The 7,951-nt window shown below is 44.2% G+C and overlaps 1 pseudogene; it reads left to right on the forward strand.

Moving 5' to 3' along the window:
• The first annotated feature begins 543 nt into the window (after positions 1-543).
• Positions 544-1,490, forward strand: LOC117885597 (annotated as a pseudogene).
• Positions 1,491-7,951: the final 6,461 nt, after the last annotated feature.

Here is a 7,951-nt window from a genome sequence, read left to right on the forward strand (position 1 = left end):
GAAAGGATTTGAATTTAGGTCTTCCGTAATAGAGGGGCACGCCCTGGGTTATGGAATATTGGTGTATGGGCTTTACTCAATCTCCACTCTTGAAGCTCTGCTATTTTGTGTAAATAAATAAAGATAGACTGGAGCAAGGATTTGATTTTGAGTATCCCCATGACTACCTTAACCACCAGGCTATAGAATCATTCTCACCAGCTTTCTGCCACAAATACTAAGAATCACTATGAATTGCTATTATAAATGACAATGGGCCTGGGACGCTACCGCCCAGTAGTTCATACACTCACCTAGCATGTGAACCACCACAAATATGAGGTCCTAGGTACCTAATTAACCATCTTTCCTTTCCCACTGCAGCTACACTGCTATTTTTTGTGTGCTTTCCCAATCAGAAAGGGAATTCCTAAGCAAAATAATGAACAAAACAAAAACTTTGTTAAGGTTGTGAGTGGTTACCAGTAACTTAACCATAAGAATTTCAAGGATTTCATCATTCTCATTAATGTCCTCCCTGCAAGTATATTTTAAGGATCCTAAATGGAACAGGAGAACCTCACCACCCGGTGACAGAATTTATTTTGGGGGGCATCTCTCAGAGCACTGAGCTCCAGCACTTCCTCTTTCTGGTCTTCCTCCTAGTCTATGGAACTACATGTCTTGGGAACCTCACCATCATCATCACCGTGATCTTTGACTCCCACCTCCACACACCCATGTACCTCCTGTTGGCCAACTTGGCTTTCCTGGACTTCAGTGAGTCCTCGGTGACTGCCCCCAAGATGCTAAAGGACCTCCTCTACCAACGCAAAACCATCTCATTCAATGGGTGTCTGACCCAGATGTTCTTCTTCCACTTCATCGGAGGCACTGTGGTCTTCTTCCTAGTAGTGATGGCACCCGATCGGTATGTGGCCATCTATAAGCCATTGCACTACCTGTCTATCATGAACAGAAGTATGTGCGAGGGGCTGGTGGCAGGAGCACGGCTGGGTGGCTTTGTCCATTCCATTGTCCAGCTTGCACTGATCATCCAAGTGCCCTTCTGTGGACCCAACACACTAGACAGTTTCTACTGAGATGACCCCCAAGTCATCAAACTGGCCTGCACAGACACGTATGTGATGGAGTTGCTGATGGTCTCCAACAATGGGCTGGTCACCACAGGAGCCTTCATCGCATTGCTCATATCCTACACCATCCTCCTGGTCAAGATAAGGACACATGTCATGGAAGGGAAACATAAAGCCCTGTCCACCTGCGCAGCTCAGATCACAGTGGTGAGTTTGCATTTTGGGCCTTGTGTCTTCATCTATGACCGGCCTTTCCAGAAATTGACAGTGGACAAGGCAGTGTCTGTGCTGTACACAGTGGTCACGCCAATGCTGAACCCAATGATCTACATCCTGAGGAACACTGAGATGAAAAGTGCCATCAAGAGATTAATGGGAAGGTTCCTGTGCTCAAGGAGGAAAGCAAACTTCTAACAGATTTGTGTTGCAGGCCAATTGTGTGTTTTGCCTTTCTAAATACTTCCAAGCTTTCCAAGGTATTTGGATGCTCAAATCCCATTAATTTTCATGGGATTTAGGCATGTTTAATCCCTTAGGCAGCTTTGAGAATCCAAACCTTCAATCTGAAATTATATTTATTTTAATTTCAGGAGAAGACTGACATGGAAGAACCTGATTATCGGCTTTATGACAGGGGTGGGCAAACTTTTTGGCCCAAGAGCCACATCGGGGTTGTGAAACGGTATGGAGGGCCGAGTAGGGAAACCTGTGCCTCTCCAAGCAGCCTGGCCCCAGCCCCCTCCCGCTTCCTACCCCCTGACTGCCCCCCTCAGATCTCCCCCATACAACCCCTCCTGCTCCTTGTCTCCTGACCGCCCACTTCCAGACCCCAGCCCCTATCCAACCCCCACACTCACTGTCTCCTGACTGTCCCCCACCAGAACTTCCATCCCATCCAACCACACCCTGTCCCCTGAGTGCCCCGCAGGACCTCCTGTCCCTTACCCAAGCCCCTCCCCACCGCTCCTTTTCCCCTTTCTATGCTGTTCAGAGTGGCAGGACAGGCTTCTTGGAAAGCCTGGGAGGTGGGCAGATGAAAGCCACGTTGCCCACGCAGCGGTGTGGCTGCAGGGGAGGGGGGCAGCAGGGGAGGGGCTGGGGGCTAGCCTCCCCAGCTGGGAGCTCCAGAGCCAGACAGGTCGGTCCCACAGGCCAGATGTGGTCCGCAGGCCGTAGTTTTCTCACTTCTGCTCTATGAGATAGAATTGTTGGTCAAGATTTTCAGTCATTCAATGTTATGTACTTATATGGCTCCATAACAGAGTATCTGAGCTCCTCACAACCCTTAGTCCTCAGAACACCCTTGTGTAGTAGACAAATGCCATTGTCCCTGTTATACAGAAGGGGAATTGAGGAAGAAAGGGATTAAGTGATTTGCCCAAAGTTACAGAAGAAGTCCCTGGAGGATGAAGGGAACCAACACAGGTCTTGACAGTGCCAAGGTAGTTCCTGTTAGGATATTCAGGCCTGTCTGTAAAGGCCTATATTTTAAGAACTTAGGTGTATTTTTATCACTTAGCTAGTTACAGGGGTATAAAACAAAGAATCAAAATCACAGTCTGCCTGTGTATGGGCCTTCTCTCACTAGGACAGACTGAGGCTCTGTTCTTAGGCTAAGTAAGGCCTTTGGCTAAGCAGCAGAGGCAGCCATAAGCTGAGAAGGTACAGTCACATCCTCACATTCCAAACTAGTCCCATGGAAATAAGGTGTTATTGGGTTGTTAGGAATACAATCCTTTCTTGATAATGCCCATCACCACCAGATAAAGATGGTTAAAGATGGGGGGAGGGATAGCTCAGTGGTTTGCACATTGGCTTGCTAAACCCAGGGTTATGAATTCAATCCTTGAAAAGACCACTTAGGGAACTGGGGTAAAAATCTGTCTGGGGATTGGTTACTTGCTTTGAGCAGTGGGTTAGACTAGATGACCTCCTAAGGTCCTTTCTAACCTTATGATTAGTTTGATAGCATCCTGTCTGGCAAGAAATCTCATTTCTAATTCAGGTAGTGGGATATAATTGGTTAGAGAATTATGTTACAATATGTTAGGATTGGTTAGATAGATTTCAGTAAAATGATTGGTTAAGGTATAGCTGAGAATATTACTATATCAATTAGGCACAAATAGGAAGTAAGTTGGGATTTGGAAAAAAGGAACTTGGATTTAAGCTTGCTGGAAGTTCACTCCAATAGACATCAAATTGTTTGCATCTTCAGACTTTGGGTATTGTTTTTCTCTGTTCACACAAGAAGGACCAGGGTAGTGGGAGGGTGAAGGAATAAGTCCTCTAAGATTTCCTGAAACATTGGATGATCCTTTCACACCCTTTCACATCCTTTTTCTCTCTGACCACCAGAACCCCAAGAAAGGGTGTGATTCTATGTAAGAGATGATACAAAACATCAGCTTATTTTCACGTTACTGCTGTCTTTTTATGTAATTTGGAGTCTTTGTATCTTTACTAAATGTTCTAATAAAATTGTTTAAAGTTTTCCTTTGCTCTCAGTGCGTCATCATTCTACATATCGGGGTTCCTAACCAGACGATTAGACAATCAGACCTTCTGTTTATCACAGGTCCTTAAATACCACCCAATGACCCCTATGTTAACCCCACCTCCCAGAATCTACAGAAAGCTTAAGACAATAGCTCTAGGAGGGGAAACTGCTTTGGGTTTGACTGATGCAGCTACATCTGCCTGAATGTGCAGTCACAAAGATAACTACATAAGGTTGAGGGGCAGGCTGCTGCTCCAGGATTGCTCTCACCATTGGAAGACAGATGGGACAATGCTGGGAGATAGAACCCAGTTTTTTTACAAACGTGGCATCACTTCTCCCCACTCTCTCCTGGAGTGCCTCTAAAGTGGCCCTCCTCCTGCTGGAGTAGGTCCTTCCTCTGGCTGGGTGTCTCAAACTGGGCATTTTTCCAGTCTCTGATCCCTCACCATCACTGTCATTTTACCTAGGGGCCCCAGACCTAGCATCTATATATTTATCAGCCAATTTACCAGCAGGGAGCACATCTCACAGATTTCTCTATATGAACTATAATCTTGAGATATTACAATATTTTATGTTTATTAAAATGAGATAGAGGTTCTAAGCAATGAGAATCTCAGTTACTGGAACAAACATAAAACTAAGCATCATCGTGCAGATACTGAGGTCACGTCAACTGGAATAGCTCCATACCACTATGCTAATTTACAGCATCCAGAGATCTGGTCTCATTGACTCTAACTGCATTATGGCACATTTATGCAAGGTTTGTGTGGGGGTGGTGCGTGTATTTGACCCCCTTAACTCCAATGGAGCTACAATTGATTTACACCAGATGAGGATCTAACCCTTCGTAATTGTTCAGTCTCTCTGTCATACCTACAATCAGTGTGAAATAAACATATTTAAGATGTCATATAGCATTGTACCTGCAGCCTAATGAGTCTTTTATTTTAGTGATATCTGCAGGAAGAAAACATATAATTGCTGAGAAAGAAAGAAAGAAAGAAAGAAAGAAAGAAAGAAAGAAAGAAAGAAAGAAAGAAAGAAAGAAAGAAAGAAAGAAAGAAAGAAAGAAAGGGAAGTGGGTCCATTAATCCAAATAGAAATTGAAAATCAGATACAGAAAATCAAAGCAACACTGAATTTCTCCAAAGTTCTCTCCCCAGTGGGAAAGAAATGCTCCTTAGCCATTAAAAGTTCCATTCTTGAAATTAATCCCATGGGGCAAAGAGTTAAGAATATGGAGACTGGTTAGGAACTTCTGTCTCCTCTTCAGATTCACAGGCAAAGAATATGTATTTGAAACTGAAGAATGGGCCAGATCGCCAGCTGGTGTAAATCATCAGTAGCTCCAATGGAGTTAATGAAGCCTAATTCCCCAGCTGGTGAAAACTATATAGTCCGTAAGCATCTCATCCACAGCTAGTGTAATTCATAGTAGCTCTGTGGAAATCAAAGGGTCACATCTCCACTTGGCATAAACAGCCCTAACTACTCAGAACTCAATGGAACTGTATCAATTTACACCAGTTTAGGACATAGCTAGGAGCTTCTAGTGTTTGCCTCTGGCTGCTTCTTAGTGACCAACATCAAACACCTTCCTCTGGTGGCTGCATCCCAAGAGCTGCTGAGGAAATGCAGGAGAAAAACATCTCTGCTCCCTGAGAGCTGTTTATATGGTGTTAATGAAGGAACAGGCTATTCCAGGCCAGCTGGGGCTCTGGTGCCACTGGGCTCTGAGCTGTTTGTAGGTCACATGTCTGTGCTTCAAATACATATTTTATTCTGCAATCTCCTTGGGATGTCACTTGTCATTCAGCCCTGCCTTGTTTCTGGCCAAGAGTCCTTCCAGGGATGCTGCCATCATATGAGATTCAGGGTGGGTCATTTCCTTCTCTGGGGGGGTCAGGTTTGGTTAGGGCTGTTTATTAGGGTGGTTTCTTCCCGAGGTGAGATCAGAGCTGGGCTCACTGCCCTGGAGACCAGATTCAGCTATTTAACCCCAGGGCAGGTACATCCTGGGCTGTGATCATATCTGAATCCCATACAACCCAGGATCAGCTCCAGAGTTCAGAGGGGCTTTCAATCCCCCATCCTATCTAGTCCTTCACCTCTCAACCAAGCCTGCCCCAGAAGGGGAGCAGGGAGTGGTCGTCTGTGGAGTGGGTCCCTGTCTGTCGGGAACTGCAGAGACCCAGCCTCTGAGGGAATATGGTGACGGGGCAGCAAAACAACTGCTGGATAACACAGTGGTGGGGGCATTATTGAGAGAGATAGAGATAGACAATGACTGAGAATCCTGGCAGTGGACAGTCAAATGCTTCTCAGGCTGGGAAACATTCCACAAAGATCAAAACGGTAAGTTTGCTATTTCAGTTAATATGTTTGGGTTTTAAAATACTGGAGGAAATGTAATAATAGGACTATGAATGACATTGAAACTCTAAGACTTTTACAATCATTTAATAAAACATCTAGAGCTCATTTTTTTTCTTAGCAGAAAATTTTCAATTTTTATAGAAATTGTGGGAACCAAAACACTTTTTGGTTTTGTGCATCGAGAACCAAACAATTGCTATTAAAAGCTGCTGAACTCTGGAAAAAAATCACTGAATTTTTTGAAAAAAATTTTTTTTTGATTTTTCCTATACATATGTTGTTTTTATGGATAGCAAAGACTTCCCAGGAAAATGTTTTCAATTGAAAATCCAGTTTTCCTTTGGAATAATTTAAACAGATTGCAAACTTAGATTGAAAATAAACAGATTGGAAACAGATTGAATATTTAGCCCAGATTGGAACTCTATAATTAAGCCAGGATGCTAACATTAATATTCTCCAATAACACCACTATTACAATCCCATTCACTGTATTGGAATCATGTTTAATTGCTGTTTCAAACAGTTACTTGCAGGATGGTAAAATTAAGTTAACAGCAAAGTTGATACCCACAGAATATGCATTATACATGCAGGCACCTTTAGATTTAGGCACAGACAGCTGAAGCCCCCAGCCAAAGCCTGTCGCTACCCAAGGACATAAAGGAGGGCAATGGGACTAGACCCCAGTTCTCCTGCTCTAGCACCATATCCTCTGTCCCACACTGATGCCTGCTAAACAGACAGCACACCCACATAGTAAGACACAGCCAATGCCCCAGAGATTTTAAAACCAAAGTAGACACAGCAGAGAAAGGGATCGAGGGGAAACAGAGGCATAGGCAGAAGAAGTGACCAGCCCAATGTCACACAGCAGGTCAGTGGCAGAATCAGGAATAGAACTCAAATCTCCTGATGGCCACTGACCCACACAGCAGAGACATAAGGTCACAGAGGGAAATGACACAACATAGAAGTAGCTGAGTAATGTTATTAGCCCCTCATCACAGAGAGATGGAAATGCAGAAGGGATTTGGTGCCACAAATCAGTTTTGGAAACAGGCAGCAGGCCGTCTGTGTGGTGTTGCAGTGGAATCCTTACAACTGAGCTGTCATAGTGGATGCTTTGTGAGTTCATGTCATATTTCCCTGGAAAGTGGAAATCAGGCACCATTAGCTTTTTAGTATATTACCTCCACATCCAAGTTTGCAGCCTGCTGTCTGACTAATAGCGGGATCATCTTGGCTAGAATTCATAGGTTTGGGTGTGCTTTGTCCATCCTTCATACTCTATTTTATCATGCCACATCCTGAGCCAGATTTTCAGATAAGCAGAAAATCAGATAGAGAAGATCTCTGCAACACTGAATTCCTCCACAGTTCTGTCCCCAGTAGGAAGTAACCATTAAAAGTTCCATCCTTACAATTAATCTCTTGGGTGAAAGATCAAAGAAAGTGCAGACGGGTTTGGAACTTTTGTCTCCTCAGATCAGATTCACAGGCAAAGAATATGGATTTGAAACTGTTTATGGGCCTGATCCCCAGCTACTGTAGATCTGCAGTAGCACCAGCAGAGTTAATGAAGCCAGATTCCCCAGCTGGTGAAAACGTACATACACCTCTACCTCGATATAATACTGTCCTCGGGAGCCAAAAAATCTTACTGCATTATAGGTGAAACCGCGTTATATTGAACTTGCTTTGATCCACTGGAGTGTGCAGCCGCGCCTCCCCCCCCCCCCAGCACTGTTTTACCGCGTTATATCCGAATTCATGTTATATCGGGTCACATTATATCGGGGTAGAGGTGTACTTCCATGGACCTCTTAGAGCCAGATCCCCAGCTAATGTAAATCAAAGAAGTTGCATTGAAATCAAAAGGCCACATCTCCACTTGGCTTAAAGATCCCAAACTATTTGAAAGGGTATCAATTTACATGGGTTGAGGACGTTGCACTGAGCTTTTAGTGTTTGCCTCTGGCTGCTTCTT

The sequence above is a fragment of the Trachemys scripta genome, chromosome 12 (assembly GCF_013100865.1).
Source record: "Trachemys scripta elegans isolate TJP31775 chromosome 12, CAS_Tse_1.0, whole genome shotgun sequence".
NCBI lineage: Eukaryota > Metazoa > Chordata > Testudines > Emydidae > Trachemys > Trachemys scripta.